Source organism: Tenrec ecaudatus, chromosome 16, assembly GCF_050624435.1.
Source record: "Tenrec ecaudatus isolate mTenEca1 chromosome 16, mTenEca1.hap1, whole genome shotgun sequence".
In the NCBI taxonomy this organism is placed as follows: Eukaryota; Metazoa; Chordata; class Mammalia; order Afrosoricida; family Tenrecidae; genus Tenrec; species Tenrec ecaudatus.
In genome coordinates, this window is record NC_134545.1 from 62,302,517 (window position 1) to 62,328,059 (window position 25,543).

General features: G+C 44.2%; 1 protein-coding gene and 1 non-coding gene across 2 annotated transcripts in view; both read left to right on the top strand.

Moving 5' to 3' along the window:
• The window catches only part of ANK3 (ankyrin 3), a 367,935-nt gene that overhangs the window by 88,344 nt on the left and 254,048 nt on the right, over positions 1-25,543 (top strand). The gene's annotated exons all lie outside the window — the stretch shown is intronic.
• Positions 1,854-2,016, top strand: LOC142430161 (U1 spliceosomal RNA). The gene has a single exon (XR_012780624.1). It is a non-coding gene; the product is annotated as a U1 spliceosomal RNA (small nuclear RNA).

Genomic DNA, 25,543 nt, shown 5'->3' on the forward strand with positions numbered 1-25,543 from the left:
ATTGGTGGGAGTGGTCTAAATTAGATGCCAGGCGTAGTATCTTGCCAGTGAGCCTGGTTACACACTGAAGGGAGGTCGTGGTGAGAAGGAGGGCTTGGAAGCCCTGTCAGGAGCCACGAGTCTTACTTTCTGGCTCCCACTTCCCCCCTGTGGAAACCACGGTTCAACTCACAAGATTCCCAAGGTCCAGCATTTTGACCAAGCCAATGTCAACAAAGACACCGAGGGCAGCCTCGAGGAAGGAAAGAAGTGCAGGAGAATGAGGAGAAGCTTGGTCTTAAGCAGGGTTTAAGCATGACCTGGGAGCTGATGGGGGGAGACCAGGGTGCTCTCAACCGGAAAGCATGCTTCCTCTGTCCAACCCTGTCCCCACTGCTTGGTCTTTGTAGCAGGCAGAGAAGATGTACCTTCTTCTATAGATGTCTCTGGCTCCCAACTCATTGTGAGTCTGGTCAGAACCAGATACAACGTGTGCAGGGACATGGCTTGCATGGTTTTCCTACCAATGCATATTAGGAGCCCACCTATATGTAGCAACTGTGTATGTGAATGGGTGAGAAGGGGGAAAGATGAAAGGTATGTATAATCAATCGTGTCAAAATCCACAGATATTTTAAGAGTCATGCATGTCCTTTGTCAGAATGTCACTCAGCTTTGGGGTAGCCTGGCACATATTGTCCTGGAGAGGAGGGTAAGAGGACAGGGAAGGTGGGACCAAGGGGTGCAGCCTTCACTGGGAAACTAGCCCAGAGAGGTCATGGCCGTGGGTTACCTTTTTTTTTTAAGGGAGAGCTGAAACTCAAGTTTTGGAATGAAATCTCTGAGCCTTTAAATGTTAGCAACTAATTCAAATAGTAATAAAAATTTTATCATGATTTATGTAAAGACTCACAGAGCAAATAACCAATTTTACATGAAAAAATTTTTGTTTTAAAAAAAAAAAACAACTTGTTCTTCAAGAAAACTTGACCCTCCCTTTAGAATCATACAACATTAGACTAAAACCCTGATCCTACCACTTAACTCACTGGTAACTTTGGAAAGTTCCTTGACCCCTCTGGACTTTGGTTTCTCTGTCCAAAAATGTGGAGAGAGTGATTGCTTTACCATATCTCGATGAGAACCAAAATAACATATGCCAAGAATTCAATATAGCGCCTTTCATGAATTGAGGGCTTGATATACAGTAAATAATAATAATACTTAGGATTATACTACTGTTAGGTACAACCACTTGAAGTTGCTGGTACTCAGCTAGCTGTAACTCCTTAAGAAAAGCAGCAATTTCATATAGCTTAGCAAAATGGTGTTATTATAAACTCTAACCTCTCTATTATTGTTATCAATATTGTGAATATTAAGGCCCACCAGCCTGTAGGCCACTGAAGTGGCCACCAGTGGACACACACTGACGATTCTCCCACCACTGCTCTCTTTCCCCCACGGCACGACTCCCTTTGAACAGACTTGGTAACGTGTCTATTATATTCATGGCTAGTTGCCCGTCTACCTCACCACCCTTACTGTTATATAAATTTCACCATGACGGGGGTACCTATTCTGTTCACTGTCTTCACTCACTCCAACACTTAGCATGGCCTTGACGGTTCTAAGTACAAGGGGCCTTTTAACGGTTCATGGAAAAATGGGGCTTAAAAGATGATAGAATTTTCCCATGAACTTTCTGAAAAGCCTTGGATTCTTGGAATCAATAGACTTGCAATCTACCCTTCCAAAATTTTAACTCACCTATATTTTCCTGCAAGTCAGACAGGTATGCAGCATATAGTAATGAAAACTTTGTAAATAAACATAGATCCAAGGTATTATTATGTTTGTTGCATAGGTACCACATGCCTCTAGGAAGGGGAGATACCATGACCACGAAGGTGGTTTTCCCAGGGCGAGGCTTATCCATTGCATTCCGGATGTGCTGACCCCTGCCATTTCCCCAAATGTGGGAAACTCAACTGCAGAATTTGTGGTAGTGGGGGACTGTGTTCATGCTCTCCCTTGTAAAAAAATTTTTTGTGTGTATGTTATGTGCATACTAAAAAGCAAAACGAAAGTAGTGGCCATTGAACCGATTCCATCACATGAAGACACTGTGTCAAAGCTATGCTCCATTTTTTTCTGAGGCCAGACCTTTCTTCTGCAGCACCCCTGGGTGAGGTCAGATCACTAGCCTGCCATTAGTAGTTCAGCTCTCAAGTATTTGTAGCACCCACAAACTTCTTCACACACAAGTATTTAAAAAATGGATCAGAAACATTTGGTGGGGTTTCCCCCCTTCTTATCCATATGAACTTGGCATAGTGCTATGGTTTTACAGATGTGCTCACTGGTTGTGTTTGCCCTTCACTCACACTTGCTCACTGCCTTTGATTCAATTGCAGCTCATAGCAACTCCATAGGACACGGCAGACATGCCCCTATGGGTTTCTGAGAAGTGTGACTCTTTACAGGAGTAGAAAGTCCCTTCTTTCTCCCACAGAGGGGACTGGTAGTTTCGAACTGCTGACCCTGTGGTTAGCAGTCTAATTCATAACCCACTGCACCACCAGGGCTCTTGCATTTGCCTTTGGATAAAAGTTAACTCTCTTTGAAAGCCTGTGTGTGTGTGTGTGTCTGTGCATGCTTATGTACGTACATACATTGATTAGTAAAGTTAATGTAATAAGAAAAAAATTAAAAATATAATATAAGCTGAATAGTGAGAGGCAGGCATAACTCAGAGAGCCAGAAGAGAAAATGGTGGCATTGTCTTTCCCAAAGAATGTCAGCGTGGCTGCCTCACCACGGAAAGTGCTGATAAGCGGAATGACAAAGGCTGGTCTCATGAGTGATCGCAAGCAGCCCGTGGTGCACTCCCAGCTGATTGCCTTGCTATTTTCAGTATTCCACATATCATGACTAAATACACAGAGCTTGCCTGGAGGTCACAAATATGGTCAGTCAGTGGGGAATGCTGGGAAGTACGACATCGTTTGTCAGGACTGAGAAACCTTCCAGACCCTGATCTGCCCCCACCCACCCCATTTAAATAGTCAAGGAAACCCTGATGAGCTTCTGCCTCCTTACTGGGAACGGAGAACCCCTTTACATTTCCCCGGGCAGATATTTTTAGATGTGATGCTCTGTCCAAAGTGTTAACTAATTGAGGGATCAGGTTTCGTACTTGGCCACGGAGAATGGCAGTGGAAGAGGGAGAGAGCTTCCCAGAACAAGTAAGCCTTTACAGCTTCTGAATAAAATGTGTGTTTCTTAGAGAGGCACTGCTTTTGTTTTAAATATTGGAGTCTTTGAAAATGGTAGTTGCCGGCTAGGAAGGAAGCGAGGGTGTTTGCCTCCTTGATTAATGGAGTTAAATAGGTGTAAGATAGTGCACTGCCCTGCTTTCTGGTTTGCTGGGATCTGGACTGGAGGTATGTTTTCCCTCTGTAATCTGGAATAATTTCGGCTCAGATCTGCCAGGAGAGGATGCTTAACAATATGCAGCCCGGCCATACTTAGTGGCGCAGAAAGGTCCCACTGGACCAGAGCATGGTAAGGCCGGTGCAAGTGCTTACTCTTCTCCCAAGAGAAATCAGAGGGCGTTAGGACAGGCTTTTCTGCTGTGTGACCGACCCACCAGGGGCGCGGTAAGATTTTAGAGGTGGGAGAGAGAGCACAGTAGGGTTGAAACTGGTTTTTGAAATGTATGTAAATGGGAAGCATAGAGTAATTTTGAAACTCATGAGTGTGTACTGTAGGGTAGAGAATTTCATTTTTTGTTCCGGTAGAATTACACATGAATACAAATAACCCATCTCATGTCATGAGTGTAAAGAGTTCGCATGGCCTATGAATAATTTTTTAAGAGTGTAGCATGGTAAGCTACTGTCTTCCTTAAAGGATAGATACTTCATGGAAATAGGGACACATTTGTGAAATTTTCAAGTATTGGCCTCAGGGATTTACAAAACTCTAGTCAGATGGCGGCATTATTGTTCAAGATGTCACGTAAGCGCGTGTTTCTACCTGTGTCTTTTCAGCTAACGCCTGCTTATCCAGCCGTGATTGGATCCCTGTGACTAGGAAGAATCATTAGTTATTGGTTATTGCTGTACAATTAAATCATGAGCACGATATGAACATTTCATGTTTGGCTTTGTTTTTTTAATTTAGCAAAATGGTCATAAAGACTAGAGTAAGATGGAAAACGAGGACGTTGATGCTGGTTGCACGTCGGGTGGGCAGGCATGAATGGTTTTGCGGGGAGGCCTGTCATTCCCCAGTACCACAGGAAGCCGTTCGGAGAGCTTGCTCACAGTCCTGAGCTTTTCTAAGTGAACTCGAGATAGAGTCCTCTGTGCTAAAAGATTGAACTTCTGTGACCTTTACGAACTGTTGCTCTAATGCCGAGTGGACACTCAGGCAACTTTGATCTGAGTGAGGCTTTGCAAGCATCCTGCGTGCCTCGGGAGAAAGGCCTTTTCCGATTAAACGTTGAGAGTCATAATAAAGCTGTGGGTATCGTGCATGAACTCTGTGACTGTCAGTGGAAATGCACTAGTTTTATACATGTATCGGTGGGTAGTCCTAAACATCCCATGCGACATTCTACAATAATCAACTCACATGTCAGAGATGAAGCACTATGTTGATGGTTGGAATTAGGGGTGTGCTCTGCTCTGTTCATTGTGGAACTGAGCATTCCCATCCAGAAATGCTGTCATTGACCTGTTGCCTAAGGAGACAAGACTGGGTTTTGAAGGAAAAAAAACATACAAATGGCTAAGAACTTTTTGAGCCCCCTGCAAATGTAGCACATCTTAATGACTACTCTTAGGCATTAATAAAGTTTTATTTTTAATAATATTTTAATAATCTGGGATCCAAAAGGAAAACCCAAATGTGCGGAGATTCTCTTGTTTCTGTCTCGTGTCAGAATAGATCAACTGAAATGGTGAAAGCAGCTGATCCCAACCCATATGTGCAGCATTTTCTGTTCTGGTGCGCATGCTGTTTAAAGATGTAGAATAAAATGACAGGCTGCAGTTGGAATTGTCATGCCCTCAGCACTGACTTAGGAAGGGTACCGACCCGAGAAAGATCATACGGGAGCCTGTCACACTAGAGAAACACATGCAGTCACTGTACTGGGTTCAGTTGGACAATGAGTGAGAATTATTCATCTCTGACTTGAATGGGAAACCAAGCCGTTTACCTGCATAAGATGGACCATGGATGTGATCCTGGCAGAGAGGGTGCAGTATATAACAGTTCATTACCATTTTTACGAGCAGCCATCACTACCTCCTGTTACTGAGTTGTTATTCTCCTACTAGTTTTATTTGGCTTATGCTAGCTATTGTTTTAGTCCATGGCTGTCTGTGGGATTGCAGACTCTGTGCTTGCGGAGAAACTTAATGGTTTTATAATTTGTTACTGTGAACCATCTTGAGCATAAACCATCTGGAAAGATAGATATGTGTATACCTTGGCCAGTTTCAGAGACAGCCTTTATTGGCTTATGAAAAATCCAGTCTTCAAGGAAGAAGTAGTTTTGATTTAAATTATAGGTAGATTTAAGTTTGAACTCTTAAACAATGCTTATGCCCTTCCCACACAATACAGACTGTGAATGAATAAAGTTGAAATTTAATATAATTTTAATGAGCATATTAAAGTAATTTAGGATAAGATTCTCCTAAATAGTGAATGCTTTGAATTGATATAACCCTATAAAGGTCATGTCAGTTGACCCTATCAACTAGAAACTATTAGTTATATGTCTCCTTTCTACCTTCCCGTTCAGATTTTTTAAAATTATATCTGATATTTAGTGCTTGATCCATTAATAAATGCATATCTAACTGATGGGGGAAACTCCTGGTCATTGCTGATTATGACAAATAGAATTCTAATTTAGATGGTCAAATTCAAAGGAGAAATTATAAGCCCTGTAATTTTTGTTGCTGAGACTATTTAAAGAATTGCTTGTTTTGAATAAAACCGTTTTGTTCTATAGTAAAGCCAATTTGACTTACCAACTCTGTTTGTGTTCTTCTGGGTATTGGCGGTACTACCTCCTATCAGTTATATGTTTGGGCACTAGTGCTTTAATAACAATTTGTATAATAAAGCAGAATTTAAATTTTAAGTATTTATAATCACAAAGAAAAAATTCTTGCCAGCTCTTTAATGCCAATATTTGTTTTGTGTTTGCTTTTTATTGCGCCCCTCAGAAAATTCTATATGACTTAGTAATAAAAATTAAGCTATAGTTTTTTTTCAAGCTATAGTTCTAGCATGAACTTGAGTCTCTATTTTCCATATCTCTGCCGCTCCTAATTATTAATTTGCTAAGCATTAAAAAACCGCTCATGGTCATCGAGTTTGCATAAGAACTCCCTTTGTCCTCTAGTGTGAAGTAGAGACCTAGGTAGCTATTCGTGGCCACATATGTTTCCAGGGACACTCCGGGACGTTAATGCCATTTTCTGGTTTGCCTAGAAACAAGCGAGTGTTGGTGACCAATTTAAAAAGTAGCAGTCAGTGGTTTTAAAAAGGCAATTTATAAAATCTTAAAGTTTTTATTACAATCTGCCTTTACTTAAGTAATTGTACCACTCCCACCCCATCCCATTATTAATGTACATGTGTATCTATCGGTCAATGGTTATTCTGTCATATTTTGAAAGCATATCAATAAGGTAAATTTCACTTTGAGTATTGTAGCTTTTTAACCAGTGTCCATATCTTCCACATCTTTTTTTGCCCCAAAGACTGGCTTTTCTGGTAGGTACTCTGTACATATTTTGAGACATTTTTGACAAATTCTCATGTTTGAAGATTATAATGTCTCATCATCTTCAGCATTAGATGAGAAGGGCAATTGAATTGAATTTTTAAACTTGCTATCTCTCTAGCGACCTAGCAGAAAGAGAGTAAAATGTATTTATTACAATCGGTTTAGTCAGAGTTGATCTTTTGTCGTTAGGTGCCAGGGAGTCCGTTCAGACTCATAGTGGCCCTGTCCTTCCTACATTTCAGCGCATTATTGCAGTGACGGTGTCCCCCAGCTCACTGAGGGTCCCCTCTTTCTCACAGGCCCTCTGCTTTAGCTAGCAGGCTGTCCGTCTCTAAGGCCTGGTCCCTGCTGATTACATGTCCAGCCCAGGTGAGCTGAAGCATTGCCGCCTCTCTTCAAGGAAGCACTCTGGCTGCACTTCTGAGACAGATTTGTTCATGGTTCCGGTCATCCCTGGAACATTTAATAATGTTCTTCATCATCATTCAAGGGCATCGATTCTTCTTAAATTTTTTTTTGTTTTTCCTATTTCATTGTGCAGCTTCCAGGTGTGGCTGAGTGAGTGAAAAAATGCCCTGGGTTGGGTCAGACACGCTTTCGGCTTCAAAGTGTTATCTTTGCTTTTTAATACTTTAAAGAGATCTTTTGTATCAAATTTTCCCAGTGCAGCATGTCAGTTGATTTCCTGACTCCTGTGTCTGTGGGCGTTGATTGAGAATCCAAGTAAAATAAGGCCTTTGACAGCCTTCATCTTTTCTCTATCGTGCTGCGTATTGACCCAGTTCTAATGGATTTTGTTCCATGCGTGTTATGGTGTAGTCCTTCCTTGACCTTCAGTAAGTACTTCAAGTCCTTGGAACTCCGAGCAAGGGAGATGTACTATCGGTATCTCACGGTTGTTCACGAGTCTCCTTCCAATCTTGTGGCTGGGTTCATCTGCAACTAGTTTCGCTGCTTTTATTACTCGGCCAGCATACGACTCGAACAAGAATGGTGAGAGGAGACCCTCCTCACACACGTCCTTCCAGGTCCAGTGCAGTGTCATTGTTCTCTTCGAAAGAAGTGCTCTTGATCAATGTGGAGGCTCCCTGGGAGCACAAGCAAGTGTTTGGAATTCCCAGTCTTCCCTGCGTCATCCACAGTATGGTCTGAGCCTTACGGTCCAACGCCTGTGCATGTAGTCTTTAGGCTTCCCCTTAGCCATGTACCCTACATGTCGGGCGGTTTGTCGTCCTGTGGTAGCCTGCATACGGCTGTGGTTGTGGAAGCTAAGACACGGGTATTTCAAATACCAACTGTGTCCCGCACGGCTAATAGGTTTCAGAAGACCTTCCAAGCTAAGAACAGGTTATGAAGAAGGAAGAGGTAGTCACTTCTAAGCCACTCAAAACCTATGACTAGCTATAGAGCATGGCTCCCTGCATCTGAGCAACCTGCAGTCCTCCGCAGGGTGACAGCGGACAGAGGGGTGGAGTGTGGACTAAGGGAAAGTTAAAGGCCAAATGGAAAGGCCTATGGCTGTGAGGATCGTAACACAATATGGATAGGATTGCAAAGAGCGGGAAGTCCTGGACACGTCATTGTGCTCTTGCAGAACCTTTGCATGGGCTCAGGCAGTCGTTGAGCAGAACAAGGGGGATATCCAACAGAACAAGTCAGAGCGCTGCACTTGCAAGAGGTAGCATTTTAAAACATCATTTTATCGAAGCTTCTTACAGCTTTTATAACAATCCACACATGCATCCATGGTGTCAAGCACTTTTGTACATATGTTGCCATCATCATTTTCAAAATAGTTTCTGTTTGAGCTCTTGGTATCAGCGCCTCATTTTTCTCCTCCCTCCCTCCCTTGTGAACCCTTGATAAATGATAAATTGTTATGATTTTCATATCTTACATCGTCCACTGTCTCCTTTCACACACTTTTCTGTTGTTCATCCCGCTCGCGGTGGGGGGAGAGTGTTATATGTCAATCATTGTGATCAGTTTCCCCTTTCTCTCCCCACCTACCCTCCTGGTATCGCTACTCTCAGTATTGGTCCTGAGGGGCTTATCTGTCCTGGATTCCCTGTGTTGCCAGCTTTTATCTGTACCAGTGTACATGTTCTGGTCTAGCCAGATTTGTAAGGTAGAATTGGGGTCATGATAGTGGGGGGAGGGGGTGTTATGCATTAAAGAACTAGAGGAAAATTGTAGGTTTCCTTGATGCTATACTGCACCCTGACTGACTCTTCTTTGTGGCCATTCTGACAGAGGGTGTCCAATTGTCTACAGATGGGCTTTGGGTCTCCACTCCACCATTCATCCCCCTCATTCACATCGGTATGATTTTTTTTGTTCTCGATCTTTGATGCCTGATACCTGATCCTATTGACACCTCTTGATTGCACAGGTTGGTGTACTTCTTCCACGTGGGCTTTGTTACTTCTCAGCTAGATGGCCGCTTGTTTATCTTCAAGCCTTTAAGACCCCAGAAGCCATATCCTTTGATAGCCGGGCACCATCAGCTTTCTTCACCACACCTGCCATGCACCCATCTTGTCCTCAGCAATCGTGCCTGCAGAATGAGCATCAGACTGCTGGTTATTGAAACAGTCTTCCTGCACTGAGGGAGGGCTTGGGTAGAGGCCCAGTGTCCGTCTGCTGCCTTAATACTTAACATATTTGTATATGTGCATGAATCTATTTCCCTATTATATATAAATATATTTACATAGGTACATATCTATATTTAGACCTCTGTAAATGTCCTTTGCCTCCTATTTCTTCCCTCTGTTTCCTTTTACTTTCCTCTTGTCTCACTATCATGTTCATTTGCGTGTCAGTAATTCTTCTCGGCTACATTGTCTAGATCAAGTCTTACCAGCCATCCTATCCCCTCCTCACCATCAGTTTTAGAACACTTGTTCCCTTGTCCCTGGTTTTATTGACACCCCCTTCCTTTCTCCAGCCTCCCCTTCTCCCATGTCCCCCTGGAACCTTCAGTCCCCTGTTTTCTCCTCCAGATTGTTTATCCCGCCTATCTTATCTAGATAAACATGCAGAGATAATAATAAACACAAAAACAAGACAAAGCAAAACAACAAAAGAAAACAAAAAGTAAAGGAACAGCAACCAAAGAAAAGCCTATAAATTGTTCCAGGCCTGTTTGTTGACCTTTAGGAGTGTTTTCCAGTCGAGTTTGATGGGGGTGCCATTCCTGGCCCCAAAGTCGATTTTTTGAATTCCCTGGGGACTTCATTGCTTTGCTCTCCTTGCTGTTCTGTTGCATGTCCTTAGTGTTTCACCCCGGTGTGGTAAGGTCAGATCAGGCACAATTCCTGCACTGTCTCTCCAGTGTTGTCCACTGTAGCACCATAGGTCAGTGAGGAATATCATGCTCATGGTGGGACCGGCCCTATCTATGGTCCTCTCTGTGCATTGGCTGCTCTGAGCAGGAATATCGTTTTCAGGGGTTGGTGGGGCAGGATGTGTTCCACTCTCCTTCCTCCTCTATTTGCTCCTGTGTGCTGTGATCAGGCATGCACCCCTCTCCCTGAGCTGTAGCTCCAGTGCTGTCCCCTGAAGTGCATTCTCCTTGGGACGGGGGTGGGGAGGTGTTTTTCTATTGGTTCGCTGCTTCATGCCAATATGTTGCCTTTGTATCTTGGTGCACTGGGTTGAAGTCGGGTTCCTCTCTCCCTCGCCTGTGGAGACCTAAATGATACCCTCCCCTTGGGTGGGTTAGTGAAGAGACAGCATTTTAGAGATCACTCTAAAAGAGGGAAAAGTACTCACTGACTTTTTATTTCCATGTCCACATAACACCATGTTATTTGCATCCTAGAAATTTCCAGAATGGAGTGTGGTGAGTCCTCTAGTGGTGTTTTCAGTAACTGGTATGTCTATACTCTCCCTGCTCTCTTCCTGATGTGGCAGCTCTACTGGCAATGCGATTTCTTGCTTCTCGTGAGTCGTTTCCAACAACTTTATGTTGCTATTCTGAAGCCAATATGGTCCACTGGAACACTGTAATAGCATCCAGGTATTTAGAGTCTTTGGACTTGGCCTCATGGAAAGACCCCAAGCAGGAGATGACTGACGTAAGGTAGTGCAAAGGCAATAGGCAGAGAAGACTCTTATTTCACACTTTGCAAAAGCAACATTATAGTTACCTGGAAGTTACCTTCTGCCCAATTATGGCTCTTCTCTGGTCTTTAAAGAGGTATTAGTCTAAAGGCCAAGGACATGCCGAGATATCAATCAATCAATCTTCCAAGACTTCACCACTGACCGGTTACTCTCAAAGTGTTGCCCCACAAGCTCTGGGTATATTTGAGATCCCCTGGGAACCTGTGGGCTCCTCCTTTTTCTAACTTCATTACTTGTTTTAGAGCAAATTTTCCTCTAAGCTTTAACCAAGAAGTGCAGTGCAGAAGCAGATAGGAGGATGCAACGGTCTTCTATTAAGTCAGAGAAAGAGATTTGCAAAACTACGCCCTATTTTTTTCTTCTTCTTTTGGAAAATATAGTTCCTTTTCCTGTGTTACGTGTTAGCATGTAGTAAGCCTGTTATTTAAAAAATAAAATTTTGAAAGTAAATGTTTAGAAAATAATGATGGCAACGTATGTACAAATATGCTTACTCTGAAGACTTTGCGGCTGCTTGATAGCTAAGAGGCAGGGGGCTCCTGAGAACTGCTGGGGCAGCAGCATCACAGTGCGCATGTCTTTGGCTTGGCTGATCTGTTTAGCTGAGTTGCTGAAGGCGTGGACAAACAAAATTAAGTTCATATATTTGGTTCCTGTGTGTGGCCAGTTATGTTCAGTTGGTCTCCTGGACATAGAAATGGCAGGAAAATTAATTTTAGAAGCTAATAAAGGATATTATTTATTTAACGCCAACCACGTGCCAAGCTGTTTCAAGCAGCTTCACTTATATTATCTCTCCTGATCTTGAAAGCCGTCCTGTGGGTTCAGTTTCACTCGGCGTCCCACTTTACAGATGAGAAAACTGACCTTGTCCCAGGTCCAGATTGGTCCTTTGCAGACCCAGGAAGTGACTGCCGAGTCTGCACTCCACGGTGTAACTACAAGCCGCTGCAGAAAGAAAAGGACAGATTGGTTGGCATCCATCTCCGCGCACTTCAGCAAAACACATGGCATTTGCACTGCTAGAACCTTCAGCCTCATGCGTGAAGGACAGCTCCTTAAATATGAGCATTGATTATCAGTGTTCTGGAAATATGTTTTTTCGCTGTTAGACTTTTAATGCAGCTGAGCTTTGGAATGTTGCTCACTATCCGGTAGCGACTCTCCAGTTCGGATGCTGACCTAGGCCTTTGGATACGTTTTGAAATGTTTTCTTTTGTAGAATAATACAGAGTTACTACCTTTCTGCGTACCGTGGGCCACGTATTTACATTGTACACTTGACGAGATCTCTGTGCTGGCGTGTGCTTGCTCTTCTGTGCATGAATGTAGAGCAGGCGAGTCTACTGACAAATACTGCCTTCAACAAGATGACTTGAAAATTATTTAAGAATCCCAGATCTTCCCATCCATTCCGTCCACCCACTCACCTACCTGGATTCAATAGTGACTCCAAGTTTAATTTTTAGTCGTTTAAACAAGAAATTCCAGAACTCAGATTCACTGCCTTTGAGGACGTTTCTACTCACAGTGACCCTACACGACAGGGTAGAGCTGCCCTCATGGGCTTCGCTGTCTGTCACTAACTCTTGACCAGAGTAGAGAGCCTCCTCTTTGTCCTGCAAATGGTGGTGGGTTTACACTGATGCCCTTAATTATATCCTTCTTCTGATTCATCTTAACACACCAAATAAGTTTTAAAATCCCAACGAGGACCTTAGGTATAATTTCCACAATGGCATCTAAGGCCCTTTTGGTGATCACAGATTTAAGTAGAAATGGAAAATTTAAATGGAAATAAGGCATCCTCCCAGCAAGCCCTCCCTCAAAAAAAAAACAAAAAAAAACCCAAACACCCCCAAACCAGTTTTATTTACCAAGTTTCCAAGCCTGCAGCTGCACCAGCTGGCGCCCAACCTTTTAGGATGATAAATTCAAGGGCCTTTCCTAGCCAACGCCTCCTCTCCCTCTGCCAGCGCACCCCTCCTCATCTGACCCCGAAGCTCCGGGCCTGTGTTATGCCCTCCTGGTTGCGTCCCACTCTCAAAGACACAGCTCTGCGCCGGAAGGAAAGAGCGACGCGCAGCCTTCACTGTGCTCCAGAGTGAAGATCAGGCTATTTATTACATGATCTTTAAAGACAAAAAACCTGTGAGGCGCATTTTCATCTCCTGAAGTAATAAATACTTTCTCTTTGCTGCGATACCTAGACCAATTTTAGCTTATCACTGTTTTCAGTTGCTATATTTAAAACGTGAATAATTCCCCGGATTAAATATTTTCGTACTCATGCCAATACCTCCTACATAATAAGGATCCTTAGGCGTGAAACCCTGACATCCTTGTTCTGATTCATAACACCCAGATAATGGAAAAATCCCAGGAAGTCGGTGTTTTCTACAATCCACCATGTCTAACGGCAGCAGTTGGTGCTGCGTGGCCTCAGTCATGCATGGCAGCGTCCTGAAGATCTTCCTGGGTCTTAATAGTCCTTATCTGCGGACGGGGAGCCACACTTGGAAAGGACTCTCCCTCCGCTTGTGTTTTTCTGTTGGGTTTCTGTTGCGACGGTTTTAACCTGGGGTTAAAAATCAGACCAAGCTCATGACAGTTTGTAAGCCCTCCCTTTTGGGTGAGGACTTGGGTTTTGGTTCCTCGGTGTATTTGGGGGGTTCGGCAGGGTTCGTGGGTTAATTAAAGAGAGTGAAGCCCATGACTGGGATTCTGGAAAAATGGGGCTTGAGCCAACTGACCTGCTATGCATCCAGTCTAGAAGGAAAATGTCCAGCCAAGTCATCTTATGAGTTTGAGACACAAAACTGTGCAGTCATTCATTCTTGGTCCTGTATCATAAAGCTGTGAGAAAAACATGGAATCCAGGAAACTCCGATTCTAGTGGTAGCCGTTTCCTTGGCTTGTGGAGTAAATCACGTTCCCTTTGCTTCCGTTTCCTCTCGGCACAGTAGACAAGTGCTAGTGATATCCGTCTACCTGGAAAATACGATTTGCATGCTAAATTGCAATGCACGCGTGTGTATGAGCCAGCGAAGCCTTGATGAACTGCTCTGTTGGCTGAGTGACTGTTTCCATGAGTAGGGTGCGAGCTCATCACTGCTGTCGAATCTGTACTGCTTACTAGTTGATCTGTTCAAGTCGACGTACCAGGAAAGGATTTAGTAATTATGACTCAGGTGAGTCAAGGGCATATACTCCAATTACTCGGACACCCCTGGAAATGAAGGCCTGATAAAGTTCAGGCCTGCTGATCCCTTCCGGGGTTAAGGCGGCCACCTGCTCCAGTGGACAATGGAATTTGAAGCACAGGTGATGCTTCGGGTTGTTTCGGAGGCAGCCTACCACGTCCCGTGGGATCTGATTCAGACAGATGAGCTAAGTGAATTACAGGAGGAAAGGACAAGGGATGAGAAAGTTTAAGGCCGGAGGAGATCGGCATAGTCAATTCTTTTAAAGTTCACCTTCTTCTTCCTCATAAACAGAAATATATCTATCAGTCGTTTGTTTGAGAGAGCCTGCCTTCGACACGTTTTGTACATTACAAACCAATGTCAACTATGAACTGTTCTATATAAGTTCTGACTGCATCCTTATTTTCACTCAATGGGGAAAATAAGTCCCTGAAATAAAGATGAGTCTCGTTTCTGTAAGGACCAAACCTGCTCCATGTTAACATTTCATCTTTATGGATCAATGTAGAAATCTTGCCGGGGCTGTTGTATGTTTGCCCTAAACTCTGAGCAAATAGACTTGTCCTCTCCCCATCTCCCCCGCCCCCACTGAAATGACGGATTACCATTTCTTTTGTTGGAAATTGTCCCAATAGATAACCAGCAACATGCCCAAACACAGCAGCGGGTTCAAACAAGCCTGGTAATGAGTGTGCCCACAAAACACACTTCTCAGAAATGGATTCTCCTGCCGTGACTATTTCCCCAGTGTACTTAACTTACTGAATCAGAAGAATACATAAAACCTGTCCCTGCTGTATAATTTCTTTCTTCTGCAAACAGAGACATAGCTACGTACCTTGTCCTAAAATGTCTTTGAATGGGATGGTGAATTATATTTTATTTTTTGTTTTCAAAAATAATCTTGGAGAACGAGCTACACCTAGTTCCATCTCCTTGCTGCCCCAGGACTGTCCCAGTTTTACGCGTTTGGGAAATTAGCCACTTAGCATTCCCAGCAAGAAGACTGGCCCAGGGCTCCTTATCATAGCGCTATCAGAGCAGGAGGGAACGTGCTGATACCTCGTCAGATCACTGTCATCTATCCATTCCTGCTGTGATGTATAGCATTCCAGCAAACACAGAGTGGTGATTCTGTGTGTGCACTCGCATACTAAGATGTTTTAAAATACAGCTCTGTAATGCAAAGACCTCTAAAGTTCTAAGTCGAGATGGTTTTAAGATCAATTGTAGACTGGCACAAATCGGAAACAAAATGCCATATTGACAGACTTCAAAGATACCCCCCCCACACACACACACACCCTATATGGGAGGTTCCCACCTCTTGAGCGAGGTCGTCCTTTAAAACCTATGCAACTTTGTGTTCCTTTCTGACCAACAAGCATTTTAAGCCCTGTTTTGCATCTGACCATAGGCTCTTATCCCCCTCTAGGGAAACTCTCCCTCATTGTGTTTATTTTCATTTCAGTCCGTCTCCAGAAGAATTTTCAGGGGTCTGAATTTGGGTGAGAAAAGACCTCCTCTGGAGCCTGAATTGGGAGTGGGGGTCCTCCCTTTCAGGGAAAGCAGACTGTAGTAGACAGACTGGTGAGCGTGGGTTATCAGCATGGCAAGGCAATCTCTTACAAACCCTGCCTTCAAAAAACAAAGCCTGCCAGTACGCTGTCTTGTTAAACTAGGCTCCACTCTCTGCATGTCAAGATAAAGATGGGGATGCTGTTGTGCCCTTCTGCTCTAGAGGGGACTGGGGTCTCCGTGCATAGACTCCCTGGCCTGGTTGAACTGTACCAGGGCAGGGACATGTTGGCAAAAGTCCCAGTGTGAAGATGCTAACCGTGCCTCACATGGGTGGGGGACAGTGACCTCATTTTCAGAGATGAGCTGAGGTGACTGCCGTGCAAAATGCCGGCAAACAAAGACGGCCTTGCGTCCATGCGAGAGAGACCGTGGAAGCAGCCCCATGTTGCCTCATGCTGGTTGGGGACACGCACAGACATTGGAGGGCTTTTCCTTCTTGGCCAATCCCCGACTGCCCTGTACGCTCCTCCTTCCTGATGAGCTGACGGGGAAGTGTGGATGCAGTGAAGCTGGTGTCAGTTTATATCTTTCAAGGAATTGGATTGTGCTAAGGTCATCGTTTCTTCATTCAGAATTTACCAGTGGTCTCCTATCGAAGTAGACCCTCCCTCGGAGAGATTCTTTTCCATCCTTGTGGGATAACGGGTACCTAAACAGAACAGATCAAGTGGCCAGAGAGAGACGGCATCGTGTCTAGTGGTTTATCGGGAAAGATAGCATAGATGTGAAGTGACATGTGAGCTAGACCAAGGCCTTAAGAGGCGAGACTGTTGGCCAGAAGGGGACAGAGTGAGAAGAAGATCATCCTGGGTGAGAGTGGCTTCGAATTATAGCGACCCTGTAGGACTACTCGATCTGACCCTAGGAGGTTATGCCCTGGCTGTGCATGTTTAAGTAGGCAGAGAGCCTCCTCTTTCTCCCAGAGTGACCGCTGGTTTCAGACTGTTCATTTTGAGGTTAACAGCCCTGCTATGCTACCGGGGCTCATCCGAACCATAAGCTCTGTAGATTACCTGAACCTTAGTCTTTGCATTTTATTTTAGTGCCAGGTATAGGCTTGGGGCAGGTTTTAAAAGGCCTCAGAGGCTATGCCATAGAGTTTGATTGGGTACTGTGCTTCAAAAGCAGAAACTGTTCGAGAAATGAAGTCTGGTGGGGGTGGGGCAGGGCGGGAGGGGAAAAATGAGGAGCTGATACCAAGGGCTCAAGTAGAAAGAAAATGTTTTGAATAGGATGATGGCAAGAAATGAACAAATGTGCTTGACACAATGGATGGATGGATGGATTTTGATAAGAGTTGTACGAGCCCCCAATAAAATGATTTTTTTAAAAGAAGAAATGAAGTCTGTTTTCAAAAACCATTATAAAAAACAGAGAAAATATCCATTTGAAAAAGAAAGCAAAAAAGTATCTGTTTGGGTTGAAAGTGAGGAGAGGCATATGGAATCCTAGGTATCCAGCTACCCGTTTAGTCTCAGTATTGCTGAACCTCATGGCTGCTTAGAACCACTGGTATGCGAACCACTGGGCTAAGGAGAGCGCCCGCGCTGACCATCCAGCCGTGCTGGGTTTCAGTTAGCTGTGCGATCTTGCCCAAGCCAGGTAATTTTTGTGAAACTCGTTTTTCCACATCTATAAGGAAGATTCCTGGTAGACTATCATAGCACACGGTATGTAAAGTGTTTAGGGAAGCCCCGGGCACGCACCATAATAGGCGCACAAGGTCCTGGCAGACAGCAAACGAGCTGCCACCATGGCCTTGAGCATTGCTGGCACCTGTGAGGCTGGCAAGAGACTGGACAGTATTTCGTGCACTTGCCATGAGCCTGAGTGGACTCCATGGCAGCCAGCAATAAAAACGGTCGCTCTCCTTCTTGCCATTACCCTCTCAGCCACCCCAGCAGCTGCCCGGGAGGCCCTGCCCATGGTCCGTGCTCACTGGAGAGTCACCCAGAGTCAGTCTGCCAGCTACAGCCTCCTGGAGAGTGGCAGCGTGGCTTGGCATCACAGGACAAGGTTCTGGACTGGACAAGTAGCAGGTGGAATTTAAAAGCAAAAAGGAACAACCATGACAGTGAAAACAGAGGGGGATGGGTTTATATCTAGTTTTAGAAAGCACTTATGTGTTCGGGGAAGTCTTTGGTAATATGTCTCTGAACTGACATGAAAATAAGGACTCGGTTCAGGGCGAAAAGGACACCATTCCACTTGACTACATGCACCTGGGGGAGCTGTGCTGCTCGTGGGGCTGCTCCATGGAGGAAAGAAGAGGCTCTCTACCCCTGTGAAGAGTTACAGTCTGGGGAACCCTCAGCAGCAGTTGTGCCCTGTCCTGTGGGGTCACTGTGAGTTGGACTGGACTCAGTGGCAGTGAGCTTGGCTTGGGGCTATGCATACAGGCACAGGGCACGCGTACTCAGGACAATCCCAAGGTGAAGAGTCTAATGAGAGGCTCCCTATTTAACTGGGATTCAACAGTGGGGCTTCCAATATGAGAGTAGAGAGGAACGGATGCAAGTCTATAAAGCAGCGGTTCTCAACCTCCCGAATGCCACGACCCTTTGATACAGTTCCTCATGTTGTGGTGACGCCCCCAGCCATAACAGTATTTTCGTTGCTACTTCATCACTGTCATTTTGCTACTGTTATGAGTCGAGCCGTGAAAGGGTCATTTGACCCCCAAAGGGGTTGCAACCCACAGGTTGAGAACCGCTGCTCTAGAGGATTACAACAAAATCTTGCCTGTCTCAATTTGTCAGCAGATGAAGGTGGAAAATGGGTAACTGCAAGGTCTTCCTTATGCCCAGAGCAGCTTGAGGTCTAAATTCACCCATTTAGTCTTTAAAACAAAAAACCCTCAAGACAAGCATTTATTCCAAAGGACTCCCGTGGTGAAGTGCCTGCAGCCACTTGCAGAAAGGACCTCACATTCTTCCCTGATGTGTAGCAGCATGCAACCGAACCCTAGAGACTTTCCAAAATATCATTTCTAAGATACACGAGCTCGCAGTAAAGACACGCGAACCTTAGGAAGTATAAATGGATGCAGTGACTTTGAAAGGCAATCTGTCATTAAGCAGTCGAGCTGACCACGCACCTGCTCAGTGACCTAATGCTCGTGAGCGCCACACACCGGCACCACGACCAGAATGGCCACAGTGGCAGCATTCATAGTAGATCCAAAGGGGAAGCCCCACAGACATCCACCAGCTCCACAAAGGGTGACTAGAGTGTGTTTCACTCACGTGATGGAACCTCATAGAGCAGCGAAGATCAATCGGCTATGGTTGCACTTATGAACACAGGTGGCTGGCAAGACACAATAGACAAGACGAGCATGTCGCAGAAGGGTGTGTACAATGGGATTGCACGCATAGGCAGAAGGCTAGACTTAGAGAAGTGTACATGGATGTCAGAGCCGTAAAGAAAGACATGAAAATGATGAACACGGCATGGTTGGAGAAGGAGGGGAGATCGCCAGAGCCGCCTAGAGTCTTCAGATCTGCTTGTAACTTTCATTATTAGCTGGCTGACAGGTATTTGGGAATTTATTTTACTACACTGTGTACATGCTTTACACTTTCTTTTGTATACGTGATTGATACTCATCAGAATAAAAATCATGTTTTAAGAAGGATGAAAAACACAAAAGTTTCTGAGCAGGATGTTTAATAGAATGCATCCATTTAACTTTCTGGAAGTACATTTGAGAGAAAGGATGAAAAATAGAAGTAACCAAGGTTGTGTGTGTGTCTGGCTAGGAGAGTGGCGGTACTGTGAAGTAAAAGTACTGAGATCAGGAGAACCTCTGTCAGCTGGGTCAGCAGTAGCTAGAACAGTGGCAGATAACATTACGTGTTTTCAGTGAATGTTTGCTCTTGCTTTTGTTCAAGTTGAGGGCAAGCTAGGGCACAAACATGGTATTGTTTTGAGGTAAACAATGGACTGAGCTCTGAGCAGTGGGAGGTTGGGAAGTGAGGCCCCCTAGGGAGTAAGCAAGGGGTGGGGTGGGGGTGGGGGTAAGTTCAATGAGGAATGAAAAAGAGCGATCCAAGAAATGAGAGAAACTGATGAGTTTCTGATATATGATCACTATTGTCTAATGGTCAATATTAATAAAGATAGAGTTAAAATCATAGGATTAGGTAATTGGGAGGTTATTGGTGAGTTTTCACCGAGAAGATGCATTGATTGGTGAGAGAAACCATATTGTCAGATTTAAATAATAATTAGCATTAAGGGCTTAAAAGCAGTAAATCTAAACTGATCCTTCCAATTTTAATGGTTAAAATAAAATGAGAAGAAAGAAAATAACCATTTTTGAATGTGTGCTATACATTGATGTTATTATTTTACATGAATTATCTCATGTTATCTTAACAGTAGATTATTTTATTCCCATTTGATATCCAAGATAATTGAGGCAAACTGATGTTAGAGAATTTGCCAAGGGTAACATTGTGCAGAAATTGAATAGTTGTGTGATCCATTGGCTTTGGTTTCAAGCCAGTCCTGTACATTGACAAATATAGGTCATTACTTGCAAGGGATACCGAGTAGGAAAATGGGAAAGAAAAGAAAAAAAAACGGTGGGGTGGTTGAAGCGGAGGTGAGGGCACCAGTGGAGAAAGAACTCGAAGCTACAGGAAGGTTCACCTGACCCTCCTGCACATAGTTCTTATATAGTTGGAAGGATGAGAAAAGGGAGAAAGAATGAAGAATTACCATATATACTCGAATATAAACCGACCCGAGTATAAGCCGAGGTACCTAATTCTTACCTGGGAAACCAGAAAAACTGATTGACTCGAGTAGAAGCCTAAGGTGGAAAATGCAGAAGCTATTGGTGAGTTTCAATAATCAAAACAAATGAAAATAAAATTACTAAAAATTGAGACATCAGGGGGGTAATATATTTAAATATTTATTTTAAATAAAAACATAAATAAAAGGACAAGTCATTTAACATTAGTAAACCAGCACAGTAAGTGGAAAATAGGTTCAACAAAAACAATAAAGTATCAACAATGATACCTTAAGAGTACTATTCCCTGAGCTCAATCAGCAACCAAGTTAAAATATAGAGTTAAAATCCTTCAAAACTGGATTCCTCATCATCATCTGTATCCCAATGCAGAGCTTCAGCTGGTGTGAGGTCATCATAGACGCTGTCTTCGCTGGGGTACCACTGACCCGTGTAGAAGCCAAACCCCAGTTTTTCAGCACATATACTCAGCTTATACACGAGGATATACGGTAGTTAAGCCAGCCCCCACAATGCACCTCTGAAGTTTGCAAGGAAAGGGACTGCTCTCCTTTGAGGTGTGTACTCACTGGGTTTCCAGATTTCATCTCTCTTGGCTGTCAACCAGAAATGGATTTAATGAAAGAACTGTGTGGTCCAGCAAGAACATTACTTAACAGTTCATTGGGTGGTAGGTGTGTGGGAGACAGTGGATTGACAGAGGATCACTGGATGGATTGATGGAGAATGAGTGAGCGAATGAATGGTTACTGAGCACTTTATTTTTTTTACATGGCACTGAAATCTGGGTGATCATTTACAAACCACATCAGTTTCTCCTTCGATATTGTATATACGTTTTGTTTCATATTATCTGCAATTCCCTCAGGGTGACAGCACTCTTCCCACTTGCTTCCTGGGTTCCCTTACTAAGCGTTTTCTTAGTAGTAATTAACTGCCCAGAGCCAAATTGTCTGAGTTTGTGACCTGTACTTAATAAATGCATGTCTCCCGGACAGTGTCTCTTCCTATCCACGGCTTATTTTCCTCACTTACCAAATGGAGCCAATAAGAGTACCTACTGTGTGAGGTTATTATCAATCGGTGAGTCGACACACATGTAAGGGCTTAGGTAAATACGCTACGTTATAGTCTGTAACGCGACACAGTGAACCCTGGGAGAGCAGAATGTCAGGGATTGCCTTTCCCTGGGTCTTCGCAGGTTTCTGATTTTGATAGGACGTGGTCTTAGCAGTGAACATGGTTGAGTTTGCCTTTCCTGACGCGTCTCCACCTCCTCCAGGTGCTGGTGTTCACAGTGCTATTATAGGGAAGTAAGTTCATGTAAGTACTTAATAATGGTATCTCACATAGTCAGATGTAAGAAGCATTAATCATGACTGAACTTGACACTCAGGAAATGCTTGTTCTTTCTGTCCACCGCTCTCTGCTGAATAATACCAATACTTCAGCACAGAAAGAAATGCTGAGTTATTATATTAGCTTCTAATAATGCTCGGCTGTATTCCTCAAGCTATTTCCTTGAAAAATACATGTAGTTGCTATTTCTTTCCAGTCTAGTAAAATGGCTAAGTCGACACGGCATTCAGTGATGACAAAATAAACTTTCATTTTCACAGTTTAGTCACAGGGTGGGCAAGGGGGTCGCTCTGGCACACGTGTACATTCTCCCTCTTGTGCCAGCGGACCCTTCAGGTAGTGATGCTCTCCGTGTGACTGCCCATGCCACAGAGCTCAGTTTCTCTTGGGGCTTAATTTCTTTCCATAGTAAGTTTTCTAATTTAAAAAACATTAAAAAAATTTTATTGTGATTTAGGTGAAGATATGCTGAGCACGTTTTGCATTCAGAGATTTATACAGATTGTTTCAACTTATCCATTTCAATCAGCTCAATGTACCTTCACCTATCACACTGGTTCCCAGTGTTTACGGTTTCCATTCCGCCATCCTTCTTATCTCTACCCTTGGGTAAATGCTGCCCCTTTGGATGTAGATGGCCGATTATTCTAACCCTGGGGTGAGTTTAATTCCAGACTTGGAGGGTGACCAAGTGCCATATTCCTGGGCCTCCCATCAGTCTCCATCTGACCAGTAAGCCTGGTCTCTGACGATTGTGAGCTCTGGTCCACTTTGTGGTCCATGAATGGGATCCTTTCCACAGCAGTTGGAAGTGGTAGCCTGTCTCCATCTTGCTCTTCTGGTCTCTGGGTGGTGGAGACTGGTGTTTGCTTGGTCCTTTAGTGTGTTGTTTCCATGTTTGGGGTGTTGTTGTTGTTGTTGCTGTTGTTGTTTTCCATCACTCTTCTTTTCCTCAGATGGCTGCTCACAAGCTTTTAAGCTCCTAGTCATAACTGCTATTTAATTCAAAACCCAAGACTAGAAAGCAGACTGGAGCCTGTGTCAAGTGTACCTCACAACTATTAGATTAAATAACTAAAAGACCCAACGCATTGATTCCGAGCCTAGAGCCCACACGTAAAAATATATTGAGAGTGTGTACGCATTTCATATACACAAAGGAAATTGTAAGCAGTGTATAGCTGCGGCAGGATTTTGAAGGCGAAAAGAGAGTGAAGAATCCACCACTTACCCTGTCCCGTAAGCAAGACAGTTTGGAAGCGTCGTCTGTCTGTGTCACGTCTGTTTCGCTCACCACCTTAGAGCGAACCACCAGTTGATATGATGTGACTGTTGGTTATAGGTACTTGAGGGTAAAATGTGGATCATTTTTGTTTGTGAGTTTTAATCTTACTTTTTTTTTTCAGTGTTACTCCTTGAGCAAATTTTCATCAGGGCCATGTTCCTTTCTCTGTTCCTATCATTTCTGTCTTTCTCTGTCTTACTCTGAAGTGGACAGCGGGTGAGTTTCATGTTCCTAGCAAGTTTGCATGTAACAAAAGGCTGGAAATGAATCGTAGTTCTCTCCCTCTGTTTTTGAAGTTCTCAGGTGATACGTTGGCTACCTGGGAGAATTCTTTGCTACTACAGTTCTTGGGTGTAATAGAGACACCGAAGACACCCCTCAGAGAGATCTTGATCCTTAGTAATGGAGTTGTGAAGCCCAGACTCAAAAGTAGACATGGGTTTCCTGAGCACACGGGGTGGTGGGTAGATTTTCTGTGAATATGCAGATTTAGTGTGTGTGTATGTGTGTGCATATGTGTGCAATGGTTGAAGGCAGAGAATTGGTCCATAGTCATAATCTCAAAGGAGCCCGAACCCCCATAGAGAAACATTGTGCTAGATTTATTTCATAGGTTGTAATTTTGGTTTGCTTTGGGATTTGGGGTGAGAATATTCTGATGATAAAACTGGAGAGGAAAATGGACAGTGTATGAATCAGATTTTTCCAGCTCTCAACTCGGTTCAAAGGCTTTCCATGGATTTTGGTATCTCGCTGTTGTTTGTCTGCCTCACAAGCAGAGACTGGGATGCTCAGCGCGCAGTTGTTATCTCTGGCAGCTGAAAGACCCAGGCAGACTGATGTCATTTGTTCCCAGAGCAGCCTTCAAGCCCTTCTGGGCAAATTCCCTGATAAGCCACTGAACAGGCACAAAGAAGATATTTGATGGTGCAGTGAGCCATCCTTGCATAGCCAATTTATTTTTCACTGAGCTTGTAATAGGCAACACAACAACAACGTTCTAAAAGCCATGACCCTTTCAAAAGTCCGCATTTTATTTTTCTTGAAATTCCCGTAAATTTTATCTGCTGGATCCTTTGTCAGATTTGATTGGCCCCTTCCCATGTCCTCTTAACTCGACCCTGAGGTGTGATGAGATGATGCCCGTGTTTTAATCAAACACCGGTCTCATTTTGTTTGCACTAGTCTAGCGGTGCCGTGGGTTAGGTGTGGGGCTGCTAACTGCAGAGTTGACAGTTCAAACCTGCCAGCAGCTCTGCAGGAGAAAGAGGAAGCTGACGGCTGGTGCAAAGATGTGCAGCCTTGAAATCCCATGTCGGGTGGCTGCGAGTCAGAGGCAGCTCAAAGGCAGCGGCTTTGGGTCTCGGCTCCCACAAACTTCATGTAGTGGCTGAGTGTATGATCTGTACTTTTCATGTTTGTGTCAAAAAAGAATCTGTGGAAACAGCAACAGTTGCTGTTGGTGTCATTTAATTAATACGGTATTTCCACATAATTTATCAACGGATTGATTCATGCACAAAGCAGCGCCCGAACACCTGGCATGTACCTGGGGGTGCTTCCAGTTTCAGGGGAAACAGAAAGGTGACTATTTTACATATTGCGGCAGGTTAAGCCAGGTGGCCACCCAGACTTGTAAGACTCTTGTACGTGTCCCATCTTTAAATGAAGGGTTTCCCTGTTATTTAGAGCAGTGTTTCACACCTGGGGTGGTTTGTAAGGCCGCCCTTACTTTTGGAGTGGGGGTGTGTGTGCAGATTTGGCAATTCTGAGGACATTTGGAGTTGCCACAAATGAGGGAGGGAGAGCTCTGTATCGCGTGTGCATCGTCTGGGAGGCTCAGGCAGTGCTCAGGACAAGCCTCACAAGAACGAACTATCTGGGCCAGAGAGCAAGCAGGGCCAGCGTGGAGAATCGCTGATTTCGAGGAAGCCTTTTGGCTTAAGATGGTGATTTGCCGTGGGGGATGGGAAGACAGGAGCGGCCCCGGAGGCAGCGGTCATGTCTGAGATTATAAACAAGTTATAAACGAACCCCCCCAGAACCAGCAACCCTTCGGAGGGGTGACTTGTCCTCCATTTCGGTTACACTTCCCGGAGCATCTTGGTGGCTTCCCAATTGCTTGTCACTGACCCTGGCTCCTCTTAAAGGCACTACAGGTTAGCAAGAAAGGAGGACAGGTATACCAGAAATGGTAATGTTGTGTGATTTATATCAAGAACACGCAGTGGAATGAATTCTGGGGGAGAATTCATCCCCCCTGGGAAGTCTGGAGAGGCTGCACAGATGAGGTGGCGTTTGTAAGGGGTTGAAGTGGGTGTTTGCCCACTGGCTGGAAGAAGACCTCTCTTTGGAGTCAGGCCCTTGCATGATTGTGTTTGTAGCCAGTGTGGTAAGATGGTTGGGGCTGTGCTTTCTGG